The following is a 27,489-nucleotide window of genomic DNA, read 5'->3' as shown; positions in this document are numbered from 1 at the left end:
TTCCCTGGGAATCTCTCCCTCCCTTCTCGGCCCTTAGTGATCTCTGACTGAGGCTCCACATCAGACTCTCACGCCTGGGGCAGCTTTTTTCTCTCCTAGTTTCCCATCTGGTGTGTTTATCTGCATTGGGGAATGTAAGCCTGGTCCCGGCCACGGCCTTTCCTTTGGGGTCCTCCACGCCTGTTACTTGTTCCCTCCCTTTTAACCCTCCTGCTTTAGGACAATAAACAGCAGTCATTTGGTTCATCCCCATAGGCCGTTATGTGGGTACATTTTTCAAAGCTTTGGTAAATGTAATTAGAAGTTTCAAATAATATTAAAAGCTAGTGAGTTTTATTATGGTGGTGGGTATGCAATTACGCATTTGTCAAAATGTACACACGTTGATATAAAAAGAGTGACTATTAGTTTATATAAATTATATCTCAATAAATCTTTACTTAGAAAATACCTAGTGGTTTTCCTATCATTTGGAGTGTGGTTAGCCAACTGTACCAGTGCAGTGGATGTAATATGATTTCAACTGCTTGTCCCAGAGGAGTGTGATTAAAGGCAATTACTTTCTTTTTTGTATGTGTCTATTTTCTACATGATGAACCATGATCACATCTTGTTATAATTTGAAAAACAATCATTTTGTTAACAATTAAATAATTCTCCTTGTTCTTAATCACTGGAAAACAAAAGTGCTCAATGAAAAGGCGCAATTGGAAGAACTGAATTCATTCACACTTACCCTAAAAGGAGCAGCCAGGGCCAAGGAGAGGGCTGAACAGCAGCTGGAGTCCTGGGGCTAGTCGGTGAGGCCACACGGGGACAGTAAGGTGCTGATTCAGGCTCCAGAAGAAACGGAGAGACAGGAAGTAGTGGTGGAAGGGAAGGCTGAAGCTACTAGAAGTGGGTGTTGACGATTTTGCCCACAGGCTTTGAAATATTTTAAAACAGCACATTAATTCAATTAGCTAAATGAGAAGAACAGAGAGAAAAATCACTGATATAGAAAAAATAAACATATAACAAAATTGTTAACAGATTCTTTGAAAATGCCAATTAAATGATGAATCTCTCAAAAATGTTGAGAAAAATAAAAAGTAAACAGCATCTAATGAAAAAAGAGTTTTGAAAAATTATTAGTGGAAACTATAAAATATGAAAATTTAGATCAAATACTTTTTTCAGAAAATACAGAGAAGAGATCAAACTCACTTTGAACTTCAATAAAGAAATCCAAAATAACTTTAGCAAACTGAGTCTAGCAAGATATTAAAAACAACAGTGACAAGTAAGTTCACCCTAGGATTGAAACAGTTAACTTTGGAAAATCTATTACTATTAATTAACACATTCAGATGAATAGATTTAAAGATAAGAAATAGAAGAAGTATGTGATAAAATTGAAAGAATTCCAATTCTTTCTTTAGGAAAAAAAATGCTTGGGATAGAAAGGAGTTCCCTAAATCTGCTCCCAATCTGGCGTTTGGTGCTCATCAGATGTCAAACTCAGTGAAGAAACCTAACCTATTTAAAACCCCTTTAGTTAAAAAATTTAAACAAGACAAGAACTATCACCGTGGCTTTAAGTTTTTATGTTCATCAAACATATGCATGCTGTTATGCACTGAATGTCTATGCCCCCCCCCACCCAAATTCATGTGTTGAAGCCCTAAGCCCCAAAGCGACGGTATTTGAGGCAGGGCCTTTGGAGGTAAGGTGGTATGAGATCACGAAGGTGGGGCCCTCATTATGGGATTTGTGCCCTTCTAAGAAGAGGCACCGGAGGGCTTGAGCTCTCTCTCTGCCCCGTGAGGACACAGCGAGAAGGCAGCCATCTGCCGACCAGGACCCAACCACCGTGGCTGGAACCCTGATCTGAGACTCTGAGCCTCCAGAACAGTGAGAAGATCTGTTTTGTTGTCTAAGCCACTCATTCTATGGCATTTTGCTGCCCAAAATACAGCAGCCCAAGCTGACAAAGACACACCGTGCACTTGGTTTACGGAGGAGATCACCATGTCAGATATGGGACAATGCACTTTACCTCCGTTGTGCGTCCTGCTTCTGTGATGAGGCACCCGCCATAGGTTTGTTGTCGGGGTGAGGGGTTGTCTTCCACAAGTGCACACTCTTCCCACATCCTCATGCTTCCAAAGTAGTACCTTGTCACTGTTGTCAGGGCAATATTCAGCATTGATACACTGATTCTGTAAGCACATTTTCTTATGACTTTGAATGCATTGCTCCATGATCTTCTTGCTTCCAGCAGGAAGCTTTTCTGATTCGTAATCGTTTGTATGTGACCTTTTTCTTCCTGCAAGCCCGTTAGATTTTGATTTTGTGCCCAGTGTTCTGGGTTTTCTCAATAATATGCATTTGTTTTGACCAATTTTTTTCTTTTTTTGGGAAAAGAAGCCATTTTGTTTGGAAATAATTTCAAACTTACAGAAAAGTTGTAGGAGTGAGAACAGTACATAGAGCATCTGAATATCCTTTACCCAGATTCACCTATTGTAAACAATTCACCCCCACTTTTGCGTTATTGTGTTATGTATTCTCTGTCTCTCTCCCATATGTGTATGCGTGTGTGATGTTATTTGAGAATTGCATAAATGTACCTTTACCCTTAAATACTTCAATGTGTATTTCCTAAGAAAAGGACATTTTCTTACATAATCCCCTTACAGTTATCAACTATTAATAGTGATACAATTCTGTTAATCTATTGTCCATGATCAAATTTCATCAAATGACCCAATAACAAACAAAAATATGTACAGAGAGATAGATCTAGATATATCTTATTGGTTCTGTTTCTCTGTTTCTCTAATACTCAACCCAGTTTAAAACTGGGCAAGAGACCTGAACAGACACCTCACCAAAGATGATATAGAGATGGCAAATAAGCATATGCAAAGCAGCTCAGTATCATACATCACTAAGGAAGTGCAAATGAAAACAACAATGAGATACCACCAGGTACATATAGAATGGCTAAAATCCAAAACACTGAGAACACCAAATGCTGGCGAGGATGAGGAGCAACAGGAACTCTCACTCATTGCTGGTGGGGATGCAAAATGGTACAGCCACTTTGGAAGACAGTTGGGCATGTCTTTTAACAAAATTAAACATGCTCTTACCATGTAATCTAGAAATCGTGCCCCTTGGTATTTATCCAAATAAATATGTCCAAATGAAATTTCATGAATATTTCATATCCACGTGAAAACCTACACATGAATATTTATAGCAGTTTTTTTCATGAGTACTGAAACTTGAAAGCAATCGAGATGTCCTTCAACTGGTAAATATATAAACACACTGTGTACATCCATACAATGGAATATTATTCAGAAATTTTAAAATGAGCTGTAAAAAGACATGGAGGAATCTTGAAAGCACAATGCTAAGTGAAAGAAGCCAATGTGAAAAGGCTACCATATGATTTCAACTATATGATTTCAACTATATGACACTCTAGAAAAGGTGAAACTGTGGAGACAGTAAAAAGATCAGTGGTTGCTGAGATTTGGGGGCCAGTTCTAGTTATGGAGAGAGGTGCAAATAGGTGGAGCATGGGAGATTTTTAGGGCAGTAAAACTAATCATGATACTGTAATGGCGGATACAACTTTGTCAAAACTCGGGGAATGTAGAACACAAAAAGTGAATCCTGGTGTAAACTATGGACTTTAATAATAATCATAATGTATCAATATTAGTGCATCAATTGTAATGAATATACCTCAGTAATATAGGATGTGAATATAGGGAAAATTGTCTGCAGATGGGGGAATGGAGTATAAGAGAACTCTGTACTTTACAATCCATTTTTATGTAAAACTGACACTGCTCTAAAAAAAAATGGTCTGTTAATAAAAAAAAAAAAATCCAAAACTGAAGATGGGCCATAAAAAACAGAATTTTACAAGTTGGTCTTACTCATGGATATAGATTTTTAAATCCTCAATTAAATGTGAACAAGAGTGAATCAGGCAATATACATGTATCTATAAATATGTGTTTTTATATGTACACAATAGACATATTTTTATGGACTTACATTTGATCATTTGGGTTTATCCCAGTAGTACATAGGCAACTGGACATTAGGAAATCTTTTAACATAATTCACCAAATCAACAAATTATAAAATAGACAAGAACTGTATGACCCTCTCAATAGATGCAGAAAATAACATCCTAAAACTATTGATATTCAATGTTAAAAAATGAAAAGGAAAGAAAATTATTTTTCAAAGTAGGAGTAGAAAGGAACTTCCTTAACCTGAAAAGGTATTTGTACTAAAAGCTTTCAATACATACCATTCTACGATACAGCCTTTCCAGTCGGGAAAAAATCAAATCTGCCTGGTAGCACTGCTTCTATTCAACACTCTTGAGAAGAATTTCCCGTGCAAGTCAGAAAAAGTATTGTTCACAATAAAAAGTGATTAACAAATTTAAATATATTAAAATTCAAATTTTCTGTACAATAAAAAATCACCATAAGCAAAATACAAAGACTAGCATCACGTCAGAAGGAACTTAACAATAATTACACGGAATTAGTATCCAGAATACATTAAATAAAGACCTCCTGTAAATCTATAAGCAAAAGTCAGAAAACTAAACAGGCAAAAGCTCTTCACAGAACACGTGAACAGGGGAGTAATGGGAGCCCTCATCCATTACTGGTGGATACACGTCCACAGGAGGACAAGGAAATATGTGTAAGATTGTTCCTTGAAGTAATGCTGAATCAGTTGCAAAAGTAAAAATTACTTTGGATCAAGAAAGTAAACACTGCCTCTCATTAGGCTGGAAGGACAGACATAAATTAAGGCACCTGCAAAGTTAACAGGAAGCAATGTTTCTCCCTAGGACAAGCTGTAAATTTTCATCAAGTAGCCCTCTGAGAGTGATTGCTGCTTTCTTCCTCACCGAGAAAACTTTATCTCTAAAATCATAAACCATCGTAAACTGTGCCCTTTGAAAGTATATCAGTAAAAATAAAATATCTCACTCTTGCCTGGGGGATCTAAATGACTTTGACCCAGAGAAGCAACCTCTTTTCCAACCCAGGGGCAGAGCTTCAGATAAGGGGTGTCCGGACACAGCCTTCCACAGTCATCTTATTTTTGTAGTTTCTTAGGAAACCAGACCCTGGACCCACTTGGCATTCTGGACCTGATATTGTTCCCTTTACACACAGCCTTGTTGTGCTATCAAAACACTGCTTCATGTAAATTTCACCCAAATTTACCTTTCACCTAAATACTTTAATTACTGATCTCTTCCTTTGGACTGATGACCCATGCTTTCTCAGGCGTTTACCTTTCCTCATTGCAATGAGTCAATAAATTGAACGTTGTTGAACTACAGATCTGTACCTGGTGAGGGATAAAGTCCCTAGGCTGATTAGGCTAGGAATAGTAAAACCAAACAAAACTAAAAACTAAAAACAAACAAAAAGCACCAAATATCTAGCAATCAGCATAAATTATGGTGTATTCATAAATTGAACACTATACCATAGTTTAAATGAATGAGCTGTATCTATATTCATCCATATAGGCAAAACCTAATGTTGAGTATTTAAAAAAGGAATTAAAACAATGTTACATCTTACCTATCATTAATATGAATTAAAAGTAAAACAAAAAATAAATAAAATAAAACAAAATATCTGCTGTAGACTGACTGATGGGTCCCCTCGAAATTCATAAGTTGAAACCTACTCGTCAGTGTGATGGTGTTTGGAGGTGGGGACCTTTGGAAGGCCATCAGGTCATGAGGGGGAGCCCTCGTGAATGCAATTGGTGCCCTTACAAAGAGGCCCCAGGGATCTCCCTTGCCCTTCCTGCCATGTGAGGGCACAGAGAAAAGATGGCCGTCTATGAACCAGCACTGGGGCCCTAAGGAGACACTGAATCTGCTGGTGCCTTGATCTTGGACTTCCCATCCTCCAGAACTGTGAGGAATATATTTCTGTTGTTTATAAGCCACCCAGTCCACGGCATTTTGTTATAGCAGCCCAAATGGATTAAGACAACATCACTACATGTAGTCTGTGTAGTAAAGCTATAGATGCTCTGAGTAGAAAGACACAGGATGAATTAGAGCCGTCTCTCCTTGGGCTGGGAGGGATGGCTCAAGGAAGTGGGACTGATGTATTGGGGCTAATGAATAGCTGATAACAATTTTATTTCTTTTATTAAAATATTTAAAAGCAAATATGAACAAATACAATTCTTAATAATTTGGGGGTGATAGATACCTGAGTGTCTGTGCATTAGCCTCCATACTTCTGTGGATTTTAAAATGTTTACAAATTAAATAGAAAAACAAATAATGGTAATGGTGGCTTATTCCTGATTTTAATGGGAATTCTTATGACCCCCTCCAACTACATGATTAATATGTATTTTTTATCATGTTAGGCTGATATATAAGCCTTCCAATTTTAAGGGTTTAAAAATGTAGATGGACATTCAAATTTATCAAATGCATATTTAACTGTCTATATAAATGATCATATGGTTTTCATGCTTGATATGTTAATATGGTGAATTTATTAATAGTTTTCTTAATTTTGTAGAATTCTTGAATCCCTGGCATGGACCCCATTAGGTCATGATATATTTTAAATGAATACTCCAATGTGTCAAGCTCTTATTTTTGCATCAGTATCTATAGGTGATTTCTAGTTGTTTTTTTTTTAATGCTACCTTTGTAGCATTACATCCAAGTTATCCTGTTTTTGTAATATGAAGAGGGAGACTTTCCATTCTACATTCACTGCAACAGTTTATTCCTTACCATTTAAAGATTTGAAAAAATTCAGCATTTGAAATGTGTAACCTGGTGTTTTCCAATAATTATGACTGAAAATTTTTCCATTTTACCAAAGGTTATTGCTCTGCAAGGTTTTCTCTCTTTTAACTTAATTATGGTTATCTAAATATTCCTTGGAAATAATTCATTCCATGGTAATTTCAAAATTAGTATAGAATCAGGCAAAGTATTGTGCTCCCAATCTTTTATTTTTCTGTGGTTATTTCCACATTCTCATTCCCAGTTTTGCATACCTGTGCACTTTTCACCTTTTTTCTTAATTTGGATTGGTAATGATTTACCTATATAAATTTTCTTTTTTAAAAAAATTTGTATTGATCCAAAGAAGATGGCCAAAACGCACATGAAAAGATGCTCGACATCTCTAATTATTAGAGAATGCAAATCAAAACTACAGTGAGGTATCACCTCACACCAGTCAAAATGGCCATCATCAAAGAGTAAATAATAAATGTAAATAATAAATGCTGGAGAGGGTGTGGAGAAAAGGGAGCCCCTTCCATTCTGTTGGTGTGAATGTAAATTGGTGCAGCCATTATAGAAAACAGTATGGAGGTTCCTTAAAAAACTAAAAATAGAGCTACCATATGATCCTGCAATCCCACTGCTCTTAGGAAACTGTTGACCGAAACCACTTGCCTTGGCCAGGCATGATGATAACCACTTGCATGAGTTTTCTCACAACGGGATGTCCCAATAAGGAGCATGGTGCTGCCACCGAAAACTAACCGGGAGAATTCAGGAGGGGCCACCAGAAAGAGGGAGGAGACACCAGCCCATAATACTGTCCTACCAACCTCCCAGAATCCTTCGCACTGGAATCTACCTTGGCTGAGAGATGCGCGCACAGCCAGAAAGGACCCAGAGTCAGACCAAATATGGGCCAAGCAAGATGATTGGCCAGAGACAACCCAGAAACTAACCCCATCACCATAAAACCTGAGACTGTGAGCCGCACGGCAGCGCAGTTCTCCTCGGTTCCCTTACCCTGCTGCTCTCTGCCTGGAGGGCCCCTTCCCAACAAAGTCTTCTGCTTTGTCAGCATGTGTGTCTCCTCGGACAATTCATTTCCAAGTGTTAGACAAGAGCCCACTCTCGGGCCCTGGAAGTGGTCCCCCTTCCTGCAACATTTCTGGGCTCTGGAGAAAACCATAATTCAAAAAGATACATACACCCTAATGTTCACTGCAACACTATTTACAATAGTCAAGACATGAAAACAACCTAAATGTCCATCGATAGATGAATGGATAAAGAAGATGTGGTACATATATACAGTGGAATATTACTCAGCCATAAAAAAGAATGAGATAATGCCATTTGCAGCAACATGGATGGCCCTAGAGATTATCATACTGAGTGAAGTCAGACAGAGAAAGACAAATATCATATGATATCACTTATATGTGGAATCTAAAATATGACACAGGGACCTTCCTGGTGGTCCAGTGGTTAAGACTCTGTGCTTCCACTACAGGGGGCATGCGTTCGATCCCTAGTCGGGGAACTAAGATCCCACATGCCACGTGGCGTGGCCAAAAAATTTAAAAATAAAAATAAAAATAAATAAATAATGAAAGTAAAAAAGACACAAATAAACTTATCTACGAAACAGAAATAGACTCACAGATGGAGAACAGACTTGTGGTTGCCAAGGAGGAGGTGGGGGGAGGGATGGAGTGGGAGTTTGGAATTAGCAGATGCAAACTATTATATATAAAATGGATAAAACAACAAGGTCCTACTGTATAGCATAGGGAACTACATTCAGTATTTTGTAATAACCTATATGGGAAAAGAATCACTTTGCTGTACACCTGAAAATAACACACCACTGTAGATCAACTACTTCAATGAAAAAAATCTTTTTCATTGAAGTATAGTTGATTTACAATGGTTTTTTTAATTGAAGTCCTTGTTGTTTATCTATTTTATATATAGTAATGTATATATTTTAATCCCAAACTCCTAATTTATCCCTCCCCCCCACCTTTCCCCTTTGGTAACCATAAGTTTTCTATGTCTGTGAGTCTGTTTCTGTTTTGTAAATAAGTTCATTTGTATCATTTTTTAGATTCCACATATGAGTGATATATGATGTTTGTCTTTCTCTGTGTGACTACTTCACTTAGAATGATAATCTCTAGGTCCATCCATGTTGCTGCTAAATTTTCAAAGAACTAGATTTATGTGATACATAAGGACTGATTTATGTGCTGCATCGTCGACTGAAAAAGATGCACAACCTAAAAGTTGAGAGTTATGTTTTATTTGGTGGACATTCTGAGGACTTCAAGCCCAAGACACAGCATGTCAGATAACTGTGAGAGACTGCTCTGAAGAGGCGAGGCGGGGGGCGCCAGTATACATAGGAGTTTTTGCAACAAAGACCAGGTAGATGAAACATCAAAAGATTACTGTTGATTAAAGAAAACCAGATACCTCAGGTTAAGGGATTTAGTGCTTTTCTACATATGGGAAGATGCAAGAGTCTGGGCTCACTGAAGTCATTCCTTTGATGTGCACCTCAGCTCTCTGGGGCCAGTGTCCTGTGTTTTCTCATCCTGAGTCCCCTCAGGGTGCACTGTCAGGGTTGGGGGGTGGCTGCAGCAGGTGACTGCTAGATGGGGGGGCATCTTGTTTCTAGCCTGAGTTCCCTCAGGGCTCACCATGGGGGCAGCTGCAATGTGATGGCTCGATGGCAGCAACATCCTTTGTTTACTGTTATGGCAGGCAATATCTTTCTTTCACACATTTATTTCTTCTGCTTCCCAGACGTCTATTTTGTTTCTTCCCAATGTCTTTACTGCCTAATTCATTTATTTCCACATTTTACTGTTAAAGTAGTGGGATACTCCACTTTGCACTATGTGATCTAAAATTCTTGCAACAATACACTTAAGAGGGTGTTTCCTCTTAGCTTCCCCCGCCCCCACCGTCACTCTCTGGGCTTCAGGTCAGCTCCGCCTCAAGACCCCCGGCGACACAGGAGGGCTGACGCCAGGTCCAGACGCCCATCCTCGCAGTCCGCCTACCCGCGCAGAGGAGGCGGTGGGAGCTCCCGGCCAGATGAGCCGTGGAGCCCTCTGGGAAATGTAGTTCTAGAGCGAGCAGCGCGATGGGAAATGTAGTTCTGCGCGGACACTTGCGCGGCCCTGCGGCGTCAGCGTCGCGCCCCCGGGGAGAGGTCAGGTGTGGGGGGCGGCGTCCGCGTTTGCCGGGGTCCCGCTGTGGGCCCGCAGCACAGCCGTGCGGCCGAGTGAGGCAGCCGGTGAGGGTCGGAACCGGGGGTTCTTGGGGTGAGTGGCTGAGGACTGCGGAGACTGGGTGATTCGGCCCTTGGGGTCGCAGGTCGCGGGCCTGGAGCGTGACAGCTGCGTCGGGCGCCGTGCGGACTTGGGGAGGCGAGTACCGGGGATGCGGGGGTGGGTGATTGGGGCGAGCTGGCGTGGGGAAGGGGTTTTAAGTGATTTCGGACGTGCGAGGGCCGGTGTGTGGGGACCCGTGGGTCCGCAGACGGTGACTGGACAGCTGTAGTGATAAATGATGTGGGGTGCGCAGCACTGGTGCTTGAAGGTTACCTGCGTCGGTCTGAAGGCGTCAGTGATGCGGCACCTGGACCTGGGGTGCCTTCCGGAGGTCGGTGACGGCGGCCTGTGTGGAGAGCAGAAACTGGGTGCCTGCTGTGGTGGGCAGAGGCCGACGAGCTTGCTGTTGGAGGAACCGTGACGTTTAACGTTTGTGGGGTGAATGACCGCGGTCCTGTATGGTTTGGGGATGGCTGGGGTTTGTGAGAGTTCTGTGAATGGGGAGACCGGATCTCACTGTTGGAGGGAGAATCTTTCTCAGTAGCTTATTACTGTGCTGTAGGGACGAGTGGCTTGGGGGCCCTATGGGGGTCAGTGATGGGGCGGGGGAGAGCGCTGTGTGTAAATTACAGGCTCGTGGTGGAAGTTGTGTCAGTTTACGATCAGTGGTTAGGATGACTGACCGGGGAGCCTTACCTGGCTGAGTGATAGAGGAGGTTGGCTCTCAGTCATCAGAGTAAGTGATTGGGCAGCTGTGGGGGAAATAGTTTGGTTTCCTGGGATGGAAGGCAGAGGTTGGTAGACCTCTGGCCCGTAATTCTGAGCTATGAGGATGACTGACTGGGGACGGAGTGGATTTGGACAACTGGGGAGACAGTCCGCGGGGACAATAGGATGAATCATTAAGAAGCCTGTGGGGGGACTTCCCTGGCGGTCCAGTGGTAAAGAATCCGCCTTCCAGTGCAGGGGACGCGGGTTCCATCCCTGGTCGAGGAACTAAGATCCCACAGGCCGCGGAGCAACTAAGCCCACACGCCACAACTAGAGAGAGAAAACTGGCACGTGCCACACCTGGAGAGAAGCCCGAACGCCACAATGAAAGACCCCGCGTTCCTCTAAGAAGATCCCGCGTGCTGCAACTAAGACCTGACGCAGCCAAATAATAATAATAATGGGGCTTCCCTGGTGGCGCAGTGGTTGAGGGTCTGCCTGCTAGTGCAGGGGACACGGGTTCGAGCCCTGGTCTGGGAGGATCCCACATGCTGCGGAGCAACTGGGCCCGTGAGCCACAACTACTGAGCCTGCGCGTCTGGAGCTTATGCTCCGCAACAAGAGAGGCCGCGATAATGAGAGGCCCGTGCACCGCGATGAAGAGTGGCCCCCGCTTGCCGCAACTAGAGAAAGCCCCCACACAGAAACGAAGACCCAACACAGCCAAAAATAAATAAAAAATAATAATAATAACAAATAATTTTTACAAAAACATGAAGAAGCCTGTGGGGGTGGATGATTTTGAGGGTCGGTGATGGGAGCTGTTGGTGTATGAGGTAGGGCTGCGGGAGAGCCGGGATGGGCCACGTGGGTCTGAGTGGGAGTCGCAGGGCTGGTTGGGGGCGGCCTTGGTGGAGTAAGTGATGAGGGCCTTACGAGTGTTTGCCCAGGGGGTGGGATTGAGTGAGGGGTCTTTGAGGGTAATGATTGGGTGGCCTCGGAATCAGTGATTGGAGACATGGGACACCTGGATATCGCGTGTTCGTTGGTCTGGGGGATAGTGAATGGACTATGGAGAAAGGGGTGGGGGGAGCCTGTGGGCGTGAATCATTGAAGGGCCTCAGCAGCTCATGTTTAGGGAGACCTTCTGGGAGTTGACGGCTGGGGGACCTGGGGAGGCAATGCATGGCAGGGGCGCAGGGTGAGGGGTTAGGTATCATTTGGGGGTTAGTGACTGAGACTGATTGGGTGGCCTCTGATAGGCCAAAACAACAGGTCTATGAGTATATTTATTGGTCTGAAAAAAAATATGTATATAAAAATATGCTTTCACTATATAGCATTAAAGCCAGTTCACAAAGTTAGAAAGACTATAAGATCACGTTTTTGTTTCTACCACCCTTTGAGAAACTACTTACCTTGAAGTAGCGGGATTATGGGTAATTGTTTCTTTATTTAGCTTACATGTATTTTCTGATTTCTCTATAATCATATCATGCAATAATAAGAGCACTAACTAGCATTTAGAAAATGTTTGTGTGCCAGTCTCAGTTCTAAGCTTTTTACACGTATTAACTAATTTAGAACACTCAAGAACATTATGAGGTTAAAATGAACTCTGTTGTATTTTGAGGAGAAACTGATGCAAATTATTCACTTAATGAACTGCTGGATTCAATTTCCTCTTTTATTCATGCCTTTAAAAGTGAAATTGATGTTCTCCTTTCCCATTTACTATATGTTACACACACACACACACACACACACACACACACACACACACATACACATTCTTTGTCTCTCTTCCTCACTTACTTACTTTCAGAGAGAATGATGGAATAATGCCCAGTTTTCCAGGCCACCCACCCTTGTGAAGAAAATCATACTCTTCCGACCTTCCAGAGTGCTGTGCTGTGGAAGCTTGTGGAGACAAGGTTCTGGAATTCAGAGGCAGCCTTTCAGAGACCATGCACACTTGCGCTCACCCCTCCCTCCACCCACGTGCAGTCCTGGGTTTGGACCGTGCTTCCTCTCCCCTGACCTCTACCCACACACACACACACACACACACACACACACACACACACACATACACATTCTTTGTCTCTCTTCCTCACTTACTTACTTTCAGAGAGAATGATGGAATAATGCCCAGTTTTCCAGGCCACCCACCCTTGTGAAGAAAATCATACTCTTCCGACCTTCCAGAGTGCTGTGCTGTGGAAGCTTGTGGAGACAAGGTTCTGGAATTCAGAGGCAGCCTTTCAGAGACCATGCACACTTGCGCTCACCCCTCCCTCCACCCACGTGCAGTCCTGGGTTTGGACCGTGCTTCCTCTCTTGCTCCCACGTAAGGCCAGGCCAGGCCAGAGCGCCCGAATCCTCTCCAGCACAGAAAGAAGGGAATGGGGGCCCCTTCAATCTGAAGCGTTGATGGGGACTCCAAGGCAAAGACAAGATTCTGACGTACACATTCAAGCTCCAGAAACCCTTCTCGTAATCATTCTGTTTTCCACTTCTTATCTTAAGGGTCCTTAGTAGGCACTTTTGTGTCCATATCACCTTTAATTCTTATAAGCATCCCACCTGGTCTGTGTTTCCATCACCATTTAAAACAAAACAAAACACACCAGGCTCAGTGAAGTGAAGTGCCTTGCTTAAAGTCACATGGCCAGCAAGAGACAAAGCTCAGACTGAACCTTATTTGTTTTATTCCATATCTCATGTTCTTTGCCTGAAACACATTCACTCCCAAGCACCTAATTAAATGTTTTGTACCAAGCGGTCTTGAGATATTTGTAGAGGACCTGTTAAGTCTCACAGATAATCATGGAATTCACAGGGCTTTTTGGAGTTTTTGCAGAGCTCTTGGGTTAAACACTGCTACTGGGACTTCCCTGGTGGTGCAATGGTTAAGAATCCGCCTGCCAATGCAGGGGACACGGGTTCGAGCCCTGGTCCAGGAAGATCCCACAGGCCGTGGAGCAACTAAGCCTGTGCGCCACAACTACTGAGCCCGCATGCCACAACTACTGAAGCCGACGTGCCTAGAGCCCATGCTCTGCAACAAGAGAAGCCACCGCAATGAGAAGCCCGCGCACCACAACGAAGAGTAGCCCCCGCTTGACGCAACTAGAGAAAGCCTGCTCTCAGCAACGAAGACCCAACGCAGCCAAAAATTAAAAAAAAAAAAAAAGGCACTGCTATTAATGCTCTGGGGTACCCTCTGCATACTCCAGTCCTTGTTAGCTCTGTTTAGAGTCTATAGAAAACCCAGTCTGGGCTTTAAATGAAGGTCAGTTTCCAGCAAGATAGGGAGATTTAGATGCCAAAGAGTATGCCTCAACTAAAGAGAATTTAATTTGCTACTGAGTCAACAGATTCCAGTTTCCATGAACTAATCGGCTTATGTGAGATGGAGGACACTCAGGACCAAGGATTCATCCTTGGTGAAGAGTCCTGACCAGAGCCCTCTAACTTGAGCATTATGACAGAGTCCATAAGATTCATATGATAGGGCAGAGCCTAGATTTGCCGGCCCTTTCCCAAGAGTAGCAAAAAATGACCAAGTCCCAGGTGAGTAACTTATTTATTTATTCCTCAATTGTGGTTTCATACAATTCACCCATTTAAAGTGAACAATTTAATATTTTTTAGTAAGTTTAGAGGGTTCTGCAATCATCTACTTGTGCAACCACAGTCTTATTTTTTTCGATAAATTTATTTATTTACTTTTGGCTGTGTTGGGTCTTCGTTGCTGCGCACAGGCTTTCTCTAGTTGCAGCGAGCGGGGGCTACTCTTCGTTGTGGTACACGGGCTTCTTATTGTGGTGGCTTCTCTTTTTGTGGAGCACGGGCTCTAGGCACACAGGCTTCAGTAGCTGTGGCACGCTGGCTCAGTAGTTGTGGCTCGCGGGCTCTAGAGCGCAGCCTCAGTAGTTGTGGCGCACGGGCTTAGTTGCCCTGCAGCATGTGGGATCTTCCCAGACCAGGGATCGAACCCATGTCCCCTGCATTGGCAGGTGGATTCTTAACTACTGCTCCACCAGGGAAGTCCCTGTCATGTGTCTTTTATTCTTTGGCTGATTTAAAGATTTTCTCTTTATCTTTGGTTTTCAGCAGTTTGGCTGTGATGGGCCTTGCTGTGGTTTTCTTTATGTGTATCCTGCTTGGGGTACTCTGAGCTTCTTGTGTCTGTGGGATGGTGTTTTTCATCAAATTTGGAACATTTTCACCCATTATTTGCTCAAATATTTTTTCTGCCCTATTTTCTTTCCTCTTTTATGACCCTCCAATTACAAGTATTTAAGACTTTTTGATATTGTCCTACAGGTCACTGATGCTCTACAATTTTTTTTTCTAATTTTTTATACTTTAGATTGTATAGTTTTTATTAACCAGTTTTCAAGGTCATGAATCCTTTTCTTTATAATGTCAAATCTGCTGATAAGTCCATTCAATAAATATTTTATATCAGCTATTTTTCAGTCTAGAGTTTCCATTTGGTTCTTTAAAAAAAGTCATTTCCTTTTCTTTCCTGAAATAGTCCATCCCTTAACCCTATAATATTCATGTTTTCTCTAAATTCTTTAATATATTCATAATTGTTATTTTATAATTCTCCTTTGTTAATTCAAATAACTTGCTCATCTGTGGTTCTGCTTCTATAGGCCATTTTTACTTTTTGTGGCCTTAATTATTGGTTACATTTTTCTACTTCTTGGTATATATCTATATTTTATTACATTCTAGACATTGCAAATAAAAAACAGTGGAAACTAATGTGCCATTTTTAAAATTAATTAATTAATTCTTTTTGGCTGCCTTGGGTCTTCATTGCTGTGTGCGGACTTTCTCTAGTTGCGGTGAGCAGGGGCTAGTCTTCGTTGCAGTGTGTGGGCTTCTGATTGCAGTGGCTTCTCTTGTTGCGGAGCACGGGCTCTAGGCACACGGGCTTCAGCAGTTGTGGCACGCGGGCTCAGTAGTTGTGGCTCACGGGCTCTAGAGCACAGGCTCAGTGGTTATGGCGCATGGGCTTAGTTGCTCCACGGCATGTGGGATCTTCCCGGGCCAGGGCTCAAACCCGTGTCCCCTACATTGACGGGCGGATTCTTAACCACTGTGCCACCAGGGAAGTCCCTAATGTGCCATTTTTTGTTTTGTTCATTTTCCAGAGCATACAAACTCTTTCCTTTAGAAATTAGAGTGGAGGTTTATCATTTATCAGGTTTTTTCTAGAGTTGAGTTGAATTACAGTGAGTTCACAATTTAAATTATCTTAGGTTCACCTATGATTAGCCCACCCATAGCTGCTTCCACTTACACTGCCTTTTGATCTTTTCAGTATTTGAACTGAGAGGGAGTTGGACTGCAGTTTCAGTTAATTTTGGTTCACCTGTGTATTCAACTCTGGAAGACTCTTGGAATCCAAACATTGCAAAAATATACAGGACTGTGCAAATTTTCTCTTTCTACCTGTTGAAAAAAACAAAAAGGTTAATATAGTAGGCCTGAGACTGCTGTCTTTGAAAGGGTGTTTGCAAGGCAGGCCTCTGGCAAGTCAGCTTGTGGAGAGTTTGCTGCACTGCCGTGACAGGCTCCCTGACTGATAAAGGGGTGCCAGTGGGCCCACAGAGGCCTTCTCCGAGGGTCCAGATGACCTCACTAAGGCAAGCATTGCAGTGAAGTGATCCAGAACCACGAATTTTTTGGTTTCCAGTGCGTATGAAAGTTATGTTTACTCTCTACTATAGTCTGTTAAGTGTGCAATGGCATTATGTCTCAAAAAACAATGTACATACTTTAATTTAAAAATTCTTTATTGCCAAAAAATGTCAGCCATCATCTGAGCCTTCAGCAAATCGTAATTTTTTTGCAATAATCACATCAAAGATCACTGATCGGGCTTCCCTGGTGGCACAGTGGTTGAGAGTCCGCCTGCCGGTGCAGGGGACGCGGGTTCGTGCCCTGGTCAGGGAGGATCCCACATGCTGCGGAGCGGCTGGGCCCGTGGGCCATGGCTGCTGAGCCTGCGTGTCCGGAGCCTGTGCTCCGCAATGGGAGAGGCCGCAGCAGTGAGAGGCCCGCGTACTGAATGAAAAACAAAACAAAAAAAACAAAACAAAACAAACAAAAAAGATCACTGATCAAAGATCACCATAACAAATATAATAATAATGAAAAAGTTTGAAACATTGCGAGAATTACCAAAATGTGACACAGAGACCCAATGTGAGCAAATGCTGTTGGAAAAATGGCACCAGTAGACTTGCACGATACAGGGTTGCCACAAAGCTTCAATTTGTGAAAAACACAGTATCTGTGAGGGACTGTAAAGCAAAGCACAATAAAACGAGGTCTGCCTGTACTGTATAAACAGCATGGTATATGGTGACACCTGCTTTCCTTTTGGAAGCTGTTTTGTGACCAGCCTCCATGACACATCTTGCATGCTGAGTCTCTACTGGTCTTTCCTGGGCCGAAACATCAAACAAAAGTTGCTGCATTCTCTTTGCTGGGGTGGAGTGTGCTCTGTGTGGCCCCTCATAGGAGGGAAAGAGCACAGGTACCGTGCACATGGACTCCTCCAGCACCTGCCTCTTTCTCTTTCCTCACTGATCTGCTGTGTTGCTATAATCCATCTTAGCCATGAGTACAACTGTGCCAAGTCTTGCGAGTCCCCCTAGTGAATTACCGAGTGTGCGGGTGGCCTTGGGGACCCCTGAAACACCACTCGTTTACCGCTGCACTTTCTTGGCAAAATTCCAGAAGAGTGCCATGAAAAACTGTTGGGCTAAACAATTTATTCCTGTTAGGGACTCTTCCAGATTCCAGGTTTTCCCATCAGTCCTCACCCATGTCTAAACTTGGTTAATTTCTCCTCATTCTTGTTAAGTCCCTCTGGCTTATGGCACCTTCTCCTCTGACTGACCATATCCAGAACAGACACCTGTCCCCAAGTATAGAATCTGCCACAGTTCTCTGATAACCTATAGAGAGCTTGCTTCTCTCTGAAACTGAATTCCTCAAAACTTCCTTATATCCATATGTCTCCGCTGGCCCTATAGAAAAGTATAATTAGTGTACAGGTTCATGGGAGCAAGGGCCTTTTGTATCTTTCTACGTGTTAATTCTGTCTCCAATCTTAGATGACTGTTTGGATAGGTATAAAATTCTTGGTTGACAGTCATTTTCTCTCAGTGCTTTAAAGAAACTGTTTTGCCGTCTTATGGCTTCTAATATTGCTGTTAAGAAATCTGTCGGTTTAATTGTCATTACTTTATGGGTAATATATCTTTCTCTTTAACTTCCTGTGGGATATCATGCCTTTATCCTTTTGTTGAAATGTTATGACTCCTGAAATTCACGTCTTTCATCACTTCTCAGTTGTTTTATCTTGGAATATTTCCTTTCCCAGTCTCTGTTTTTTCTTTGGGAATTCCTTTTGAGGTGAATATTGCACTGTCTCATTTTGTCTCTGTGCCCAATATCTGCTAGTTCATACTCCCAACCTCTATGCTGCATTCTCTGTACATTCTTTGGGTCTGTTTTATTCATGTATCTGATCTGCCATTTAATGCTCCATTGGCTTTTTCAGTTTTAGTGACTGTAGTTCTCATTTCTGGCATTTCTCTTTTGTTGCTGTTGTTACTGTTTTCTAAATTTACTGGCCTTTTAAAATATTGTCTTGTTTCTTTCTTATGTTTTTATTCCTTTTAATGTGACTTTGGTGGTTTTAACATCCCTGTTATATAGTTTATGTCCAGTAATCTATTTTCTCAAGTTTTTAGAAGTTAAATTCTACTTTTTATTATTTCTGCTGATTCTGGCTTGTGGTGGAGTATTTCCTCATGTGGTTTATATTTTGGAGTAAGATCTCATGTTTATCTGTTACAGTCTTGTGCAGCCTGGGTTGAGAGTATGTCCCTTCAGGAATAATTTGTTTTGCTTCTAGTAAGTTACCCAACAGAGGAATTACTGGTCAGGGACCACTTTTTTGTTTGTTTATCTCTTAGCTTAAAAGTTCCTGGACCTTGCAGGTAGTATATATTGGAACCACAAATCTGTGTGAAGGAAGATCTGTGACTGTAAATTCTCAGAGTAAGAAGTGCTTTTACAAATGTGTCTTTAAGTTTCATCCATGTTCTTGCATAGAGCTGTAATCCATGCATTTTCACTCTTGTCTAATCCACTGACTATGTAATTATCTACTTTCTTGCCATTAGATGTTTGAGCTATTTCAAATTTGCTGTTTTAAACACCGATGCTCTGAAAAGGTTTATATTTGTTGGCTGGTACACACGTGCAAGAAAGTTTCTAGGGCGGGATAGCAACTTTTCCTAAGGACCAGGTAGTGAATATTTTAAGCTTTTTAGGCCGTACGTTTCTTACAGCAACTACCCAACTCTGCCACTTTAGTGTGAGGGCAGTCAGAGACAGTACATAAACAAATGGGTGTAGGCTGTCCTTCAATAAACTTTATTTTAAAAAATAAGCACTGAGGGGATTCCCTGGCGGCCCAGTAGTTAAGACATGGCGCTTTCACTGCCAGGGCCCAGGTTCAGTCCCTGGGGGGGAAACTAAGATGCCACAAGCCACATGGTGCAGCCAAAAATAAATTAAATAATTAATTAATTAAAAGGTGAGCACCTAGCTGGACTTGGCCACGGACTGTAGTTTGCAAACCCCACTCTAAGGTATAAGCTTAGAGAATAGAACTGCTGGGTCACAGGAATTGTGAATGTTTACCTTTATAAGATAATGCTAAATTGTTGTACAAAGACTTTGTATCTCACCAGCACTGTACTAGTTTCCTTTCATCCACATCCTTACCAACTCTTGATATTGTCAAGTTTTAAATTTTCAGCAATCCAGTAGGTGTAAATGATAACTTATTGTAGTTTTAATTATACCACCCATATTCTTCTATCATAGCCTTTGTATAAATTTGCCTTGCTGTACAAGATTGAAAGCTCTCTGAGGTCAGGATGTGTTTTATTTGTCTTTATATTGATAGTACCTAGAGTCGTACCTGACACATTTACTGATTAATAAACATATCTTAGATCATTCTATCTTATTTAAAACACTTAAATTATAATAGGAATTTTAAAAGATTTTTGTTTCTCAAATAAAGTGCAGTGCAAGACTAAGTCTATGGTAGAGAGCCTATAGAGTGAATCCTGATAAGAATGGTCTAAATAAAAAAAAAAAAAAAAAAAAAAAAAAAAGAATGGTCTAAATAAATGTCAGTCAAGAATGCTTTCGGACTTCTCTGGTGGCACAGTGGTTAAGAATCCATCTGCCAATGGAGGGTACACAGGTTCGATCCCTGGTCCGGGAAGATCCCACATGCCATGGAGCAACTAAGCCCGTGCGCCACAGCTACTGAGCCTAGACTCTAGAAGCCCAGGTGCCACAACTACTGAAGCCCGCACACCTAGAGCCCGTGCTCCGCAACAAGAGAAGCCACCACGATGAGAAGCCCGCACATCGCAACGAAGAGTAGCCCCCGCTCACCACAACTAGAGAAAGCACACGTGCAGTAGTGAAGACCCAATGCAGTCAAATAAATAAATAAATAATGCTTTCATTTATAAGTAACAGAAAACCTAAATAATACTAGCTTTAATAATAAGGCCATTTAATTTTCTCCTATAAGACACCTGGAAGTAGACAGCCCTGGGCTGGCACAGCACTTCACTGGTGTCATAAGAGATTATGGCTATTTCTAGGGTTCCACTCTGCTGTACTTCACAAGCTGGTTTTCTGTGCTCACACATATTGCCTCATGGCTCAAGATGGTTGCTGTAGCTCCAAGTCTAACATCTGTATTAAAAGCAGTCAGGATGGTCAGGATGGGGGCAGAGGGCACTACCAATATCTGTCTCTTTCATCAGAAAAGCAAAAGCTTCCTCCAGATCATCGTCACATACTCCTTACATCCCATTGCCAGAACATAATCATATAACTGATGTGAGAGAGACAAAAGAACAAAGGGAAATAGGAGAAGACGGACTTAGAACCGTAAGGATTCGTTACTGGGAACAGGGCATATTTTCATCCCTAATATAGTTGGGGTTAGCAAGAAAGGAGGAGGAAATGGCTCCTTTGAAGGCAACCAGTGGTTCCTGCTACAGTGTTTCTTTACATCTTGTCTTTATTGTCCAATATATGTCTCTTCAGATTTAATACAAACATGTTCTTTCAGGGGTCGTTGTCATTTGAGGATGTGGCTGTGGACTTCACATGGGAGGAGTGGCAGCTACTGGATTCTGCTCGAAAGAATTTGTACAGAAATGTGATGTTGGAGGACTTCAGCAGCCTTGAGTTGCTAGGCAAGGACATGTTCCTGCCCAGTTAATTGTCTTTTCCTATTCATTTGCTAAAAACTGCGGCCTTTGAAGTGTTTAATGATTTAGGCTTTAGTTGAAGAATTGAGAAAATCTTAGTCCTTTTTTGTCTTCAAACAGTGTTTGTACAGTCACATCCCAGATTAAAGGCCTCACTGTGCAGCCTTTGAACTAAACATTTGTTTATTCTTTAGAAGCTGAAGCCCAAGAAATTGGACTCAAGTCCTCTGTGATTTTCCATGTGCAGGGTTTCAGGTTATCAAACCAGATGTGATCTTCAACTTGGAGCAAGACCAGCCACGGGCAATAGATGAGGATGCCCCAAGTCAGAGCTTTTCAGGTGAGTGATTGATAACCTCTCAGGTGTGAGACAGTGGAATTTAAATGCCAGTTTTCAGTAGACGGTGAAGATAGCGAAGGGTGGTTACCTTTGAAGTAAAAAGAGCATTCTCGAGGCCCCTAAACCTTTGGAAGTGACTCAGGATCACTAATATGAGCTTCTCAGATATCCAGATATCATACTGTGTATCACTTACCCATATTAAGATAATCTGTTCTTCTCTGCTTTAAGTTTAGTGAGCTGTGCTCCACTTATGTATACTTAGGGACTTAGGCCTGTCTTTCTCACATAGGACCTTGTCCATTCATTTTCCCTCTCCACACCCGAAACCTTATCCTGATGATAGATTCCTTTTCTTTTCTCGTGTATACAGGATTAATTGCAATTTTTTTGCCTCTCACTTTTCTAATTCTCTCCTATTTTCTTTCCCTTACATTGTTAAATGCCTCAGATTGCTATTGAAAACCCATGGTCATTTTTCTATTCTCACCTTGGTTTCTTTTATGATAGTTTACTCCTTCTGCGCCTGTAACCAAAGGAATAACTTTTTTTTTTTTTTTTTTTTTTTTTTTTTTTTTTTTGCGGTACGTGGGCCTCTCACTGTTGCGGCCTCTCCCGTTGCGGAGCACAGGTGCCTACTGGAGTTAACACTTCAATACCATGCTCTTTCATGCCTCAGTGACTTTGCACAGGCTGCCTCCCTTATGTAAATCTTATTTACCCTTCAAGACATATTTTAAATATCACCTCTTAATTTTCCAACAAAGTATATGCTTTTTTAAGCTTTTTCATCCTCTGCAAAGGTTTACTTTTCATCTTAATATTAATTTAATTTTATTCAATACCTATTATTTGAGAGACAGCATAGTATCTTTTTTTTTAAGACACCAATTGTACTCGAACATTTGTTACTTTTTTAAAAAATTAATTAATCTATTTATTTACTTTTGGCTGTGTTGGGTCTTCGTTTCTGTGCGAGGGCTTTCTCTAGTTGTGGCAAGCGGGGGCCACTCTTCATTGCGGTGCGCGGGCCTCTCACTATCGCGGCATCTCCTGTTGCGGAGCACAGGCTCCAGATGCGCAGGCTCAGTAGTTGTGGCTCACGGGCCTAGTTGCTTTGCGGCATATGGGATCTTCCCAGACCAGGGCTCGAACCCGTGTCCCCTGCATTAGCAGGCAGATTCTCAACCACTGTGCCACCAGGGGAGCCCACTCAATTTTTAAATGGGCAAAATAGTTGAACACTTCAAAGAAAATAAATAGATGTTAAATAAGCACATGAAAATATGATCATCATTAATTATTAGGAAATTAATACCACAGTGAGATAGCACTGCACGTCTATTAGGTTAACAACAAACAAATTTAAAAAGAACTGACACTGTTAAGCACTGGTGTGGATGTGGAACCACTGGAGCGCATACATTGCTGGTGGGAATGCAAGACAATGCAATCTGGAAAGCAATTTGGCAGTTCTTTAAAGTTACATGTACATTTACCATATTGCCAATTTATGCCCAAGAGAAAGGAAAACATTTTCACATAAAAACTTGCATTGCGGGCTTCCCTGGTGGTGCAGTGGTTGAGAGTCCGCCTGCCGATGCAGGGGACACGGGTTCGTGCCCCGGTCCGGGAAGATCCCACATGCCGCGGAGCGGCTGGGCCCGTGAGCCATGGCCGCTGAGCCTGCGCGTCCGGAGCCTGTGCTCCACAACGGGAGAGGCCACAACAGTGAGAGGCCCGCGTAACGAAAGAAAACAAAACAAAAAAAAACAAAAAAAAACTTGCATTGCAATGTTCATAGCAGGTTTTACATATTCACCAAGGACTGGATACAACCCACATGCCCAGCTGGAGGGTGGATAATGTACTATAACAAATAGATCAAGGCACTGTAGCACCCACAGTGGGATGCTGCTCAGCGCCACAGGGGAGCAGGCGGTGGAACCACGTGGCCGCACAGCTTGGCCTCACACCTTATGCTGGGTGAGAGAAGCCAGACTCAAACGCTGCCTGCTGTGTGATTGATTCCACTTACACAACATCCTGGGAATGGCATTGATTATACAGCGGGAGAACAGATCAGTCATAACCAGGTTTGGAGGTGAGGAAGGAATGGGTGACTTCAAAGGGGTAGAGGGAAAGAATCTGGGGAGGAGGATGGCAGCATTTGTGTCTTGAGTGTGATGGTTACATGACTATGCATTTGTCAATACACTCAGCACTTAACAGCAACAACAGTGAATTTTCCATATGCATATTTAAGATAAATAAAAGTAAACTTTACAAGTCTGCCTGGTCATTTTTATAGTCTCTTTTTGCTTATTTTGTGATTCCCTAATTTATTTATTTAAACATTTAATCTAATCCTTTTATAGTCTGTATCTGATCATTCTAATATCTGATATATTTTGGGCCTAAATCTGTTGCTTATCATTTGGGTGATCTTTTCCCTCATAATGGCTTCGTTTCCATGTGGGTTTGGTGATCTTTGTTTGTGAACTGTCAATAATATGTGTTTAATTTTAAGCTGGAGGAATCCTGACTGAATGAATTGGGGGACATTTTCTTCCAGAGACAACTTGCATTTGATTCTGCTACTACCTGGGACCCTTCTTGCCCCCTTTTGGAATCCTGGTTTATTGTGTGAATCTAAGGTTCAGCAATTTTAGTACTGGCTCGAGGCCCAGTGTTCTCGTTTTAAAACTGATATCATCATTTATATTGAGGGAAAATGCTTTTTCCAATTGCTTAACGTTTACCAGACTCCAAGATCTGAGAAGAGCACTCCACCAAACTTACAAGACTCCCTTTCCTATAAGCCACTTTATTAACATTATTTTTACTTGAGAAATAAAATATTGCCTGCCATATCAGTAAATAAATGATGTCAGAGTCAATAGCGATTACAGCCCTCCAAAGGTGAGCTGGTGAGCCCTGAGGGAACTCAGGAAGGAAGCAAAGAATACCTGCCATCCAGCAGCCATCAGACTACAGCCACTCCCATTGGTGAGCCCTGAGGAACTAAGAGTCCACATGCCGCAACTAAAGATCCCTCATGCCAAAATAAATAAATAATAAATAAATATACTTTTTTAATTTTTAAAAGAAGAACATCTTTAGTTTAAAACCAAGAAAAACCGGTTTGGGAAGTCTTATTTGTGGTCTTTGCTTCCCCTCAGCGGGTCTTACAAATGCTAATAAAAACATTAGAATAATTAATGTTACCAGGAAAAAAAAATCTGTAAGAAAAGTCTAGATACTTTTTCCAGCAAGATAGAAATTTTAAAAAGGACTTCTCTCAAATGAATAAAGAAATCTTTAGATGGTTATTTAAAATGGGATAAATAAAACAGACATTTATGTGATTAAAACACAATGTTTTGATATTACGCTACCTAAGGTTAAATGGGCCAAAAGGTATCCCTACTGGTCCTTAACATTAAAAGCCAAACAAGTCCACTCTATTTACCCCAGTTTAAATATATATCTAAATATATATATTTAAAGGGCTGAAGAAAAAAACATTTACACTGAGCCTGTGCGCCTAGAGCCCGTGCTCCGCAACAAAGAGAGGCCACCGGAATGAGAAGCCCGCACACTGCAACGAAGAGTAGCCCCTGCTCGGCGCAATTAGAGAAAGCCCGCGCGCAGCAACGAAGACCCAACACAGCCAAAAATAAATTAAAAAAAAAGAAAAAAAGTTAAGTGATGGAAGTTTATTGAATAGCTAGGTCATTCACACAAAAAAATAAGATACTAAGACATCAGTTACTAAACAGAGACACTAAAGGTATTTAGGACTATTAATGAATATGTTTGGTGCCACACTGAGATGTTCTCTATAAGAAAACAAATGTTTTTCAAAATTATCACTGATATTTATGTTCCCAATCTACAGAACCCTAATGTAAAAGTTCATAATTGCTTATGTCTTAGTTTTCACTAGAATTTAAGGTTTTTAAGAGTTGAGGATTCTAATTTAAATATGTAATTAAAACTAACAGAGGCTGCTTCTGGTTTCCAGACAGTCTGCTCCCCTTCTCTCTCTCGGGAGTGTACTTTCACTTTGCTTAATAAAACACTTGCTGTTTAAAACTTCTATGTCTCTTGATTGAATGCTTTCCTTTGGGAGGACAAGCACTGAGGAAGTGCTGTTCTGCCTGTAACATTTTGGGGCCGTGACTCAGATTGCTGCCAAGATATAGAGAAGCCCTTCTACTCAAGCTACTTACGGTTTACAGTTTGGTAATTTACACCTGTGGGTAAAATTAAAACACTTTCTTTTCTCTCTGCCTGGTCCCTCCAGAAACTGGAGACCCTTGAGTTCTGAACAGCCTCATCAGATGGGCAACTGACCATCCATCCTCAAGATTCACCCTTAGGATGTATCCTAAAGAATTGGGCTAAGTTTGATCCCCAAACTTTGGGGAAGAAGCAATTAATTTTCTTTTGCAACACAGCATGTCCACAATACAAGCTAGGAGGGGCAGAAATTTGGCCTGAATATGGGAGTTTAAACTACAATACCATTCTCCAGCTTGACCTTTTTTGTCGAAAGTTGGGCAAGTGGAGCAAGGTCCCTTAGGTCCAAGTCTTCTTTGCCTTGAGGGAAAACCCCGAACTTTACAGGACTTGCTGGGTAGACTCTGCTGACTTGGCAATGCTTAATTTTTTACCAAACCTCCCTCCCCCTCTCCTGGTGATACTAATTTAGCCGACAATAAGCCCTGTCCATTGGAGCCCTCTTCTGGGGAAAAGAAGGAGCCTCTTACACAAACGGCCTCTTCCTCACGGTACCCAACGCTGGACGCCACCCGCCCCCACCCCCGCGCCCCCGCCGAAGCTTTGGCCCGTTACCCGGGGCCCCATGACTCAAAACTTTGCCCACTTCAGGAGGTAATAGGGCCCTCCGAATTTCCCATAAGGATCAAAGTTCCTTTTTCTATGCAGGGTCTCAGTCAGATAAAACAAGATGTAGGAAAGTTTTCAGATGACCCTGAAAAAAATCTAGATAAGTTTAGGCATCTAACTATGACCTCTGAGTTAACTTGAAGGGATGTTTATATCATCCTTGCCCGGACACTCTCTCAGTCAGAAAGAACAACCATATACGAAGCCACTGCTCAGCTGGGAGACGGCTACCGCATGACAACCCCCAACAATTTCCCAGGGGAACTGTGGCCGGCCGTTCCCCAGACGGAACCCAATCGGGACTATAATACTTCAGCAGGGCTGGCAGCCAGGGACCACTCCCTCTTCTGCCTGGTTGAGGGAAAGAAACAATGTAAACTAAAACCTGTTCATTATGGGCAAGGATGACAGGAAAACCCCACTGTCTTCTATAAGTGACTGAGGGAAGTCTTTATAAAACACTTAGACCCAGACTCAGAGGCAGGGAAACTGGTTTTAAATGACCGTTGCATCACTCAAGCTGCCCCAGACATAAGGAGGAAAATACGAACGGTGGCCCTAGGACCTAGCACTCCTGTCTCAGAACTCCTTAGGGCTGCCTCCTCTGTCTTCTACAACCAGGAGAGAGAGGAGGAGAGGGAAAAAGAGAAAGAAAAACTCAAGGCTAAGAGGCAGGCCCAACTAGTGGCAGCATTACAGGTCCAACAGCCAACTCCTGGTTGCCCCCAGGAGGTTTCCCCCCTCACCACCACCCCAACTCCCCCGGCAATTGTCATCGCTGCGGGAAACCAGGACACTGGAAGACAAACTGCCCAGAGACAAAAAGCCCCCTATCAAGGTGCCTGGCATTGCTAGCTGGATCCATCACACCAGGGTCAAGCCATGGGTTGCAACTGCTGAGGAGAACCAGACAACTACACTTGTAAGCCCCTGGAGAACTTGAGGCTCCTCTTTATTATTATTTTTTTTTTTTTGGTGGTACGCGGGCCTCTCACTGCCGTGGCCTCTCCC

The 27,489-nt window shown here is 42.2% G+C and overlaps 1 long non-coding RNA gene across 1 annotated transcript; it reads left to right on the top strand.

Annotated features, from left to right (window-relative positions):
* The first annotated feature begins 10,072 nt into the window (after positions 1–10,072).
* Positions 10,073–24,645, top strand: LOC114484396 (uncharacterized). The gene is made up of 3 exons (XR_003677243.2): positions 10,073–10,152; positions 21,472–21,564; positions 24,095–24,645. It is a non-coding gene; the product is annotated as an uncharacterized lncRNA (long non-coding RNA).
* The last annotated feature ends 2,844 nt before the right edge of the window (positions 24,646–27,489 follow it).

Source organism: Physeter macrocephalus, chromosome 19 (genome assembly GCF_002837175.3).
Source record: "Physeter macrocephalus isolate SW-GA chromosome 19, ASM283717v5, whole genome shotgun sequence".
Classification (NCBI taxonomy): Eukaryota; Metazoa; Chordata; class Mammalia; order Artiodactyla; family Physeteridae; genus Physeter; species Physeter macrocephalus.
Note: the sequence above shows the minus strand (reverse complement) of the source record. Positions and strands in the feature narration are given on the sequence as shown.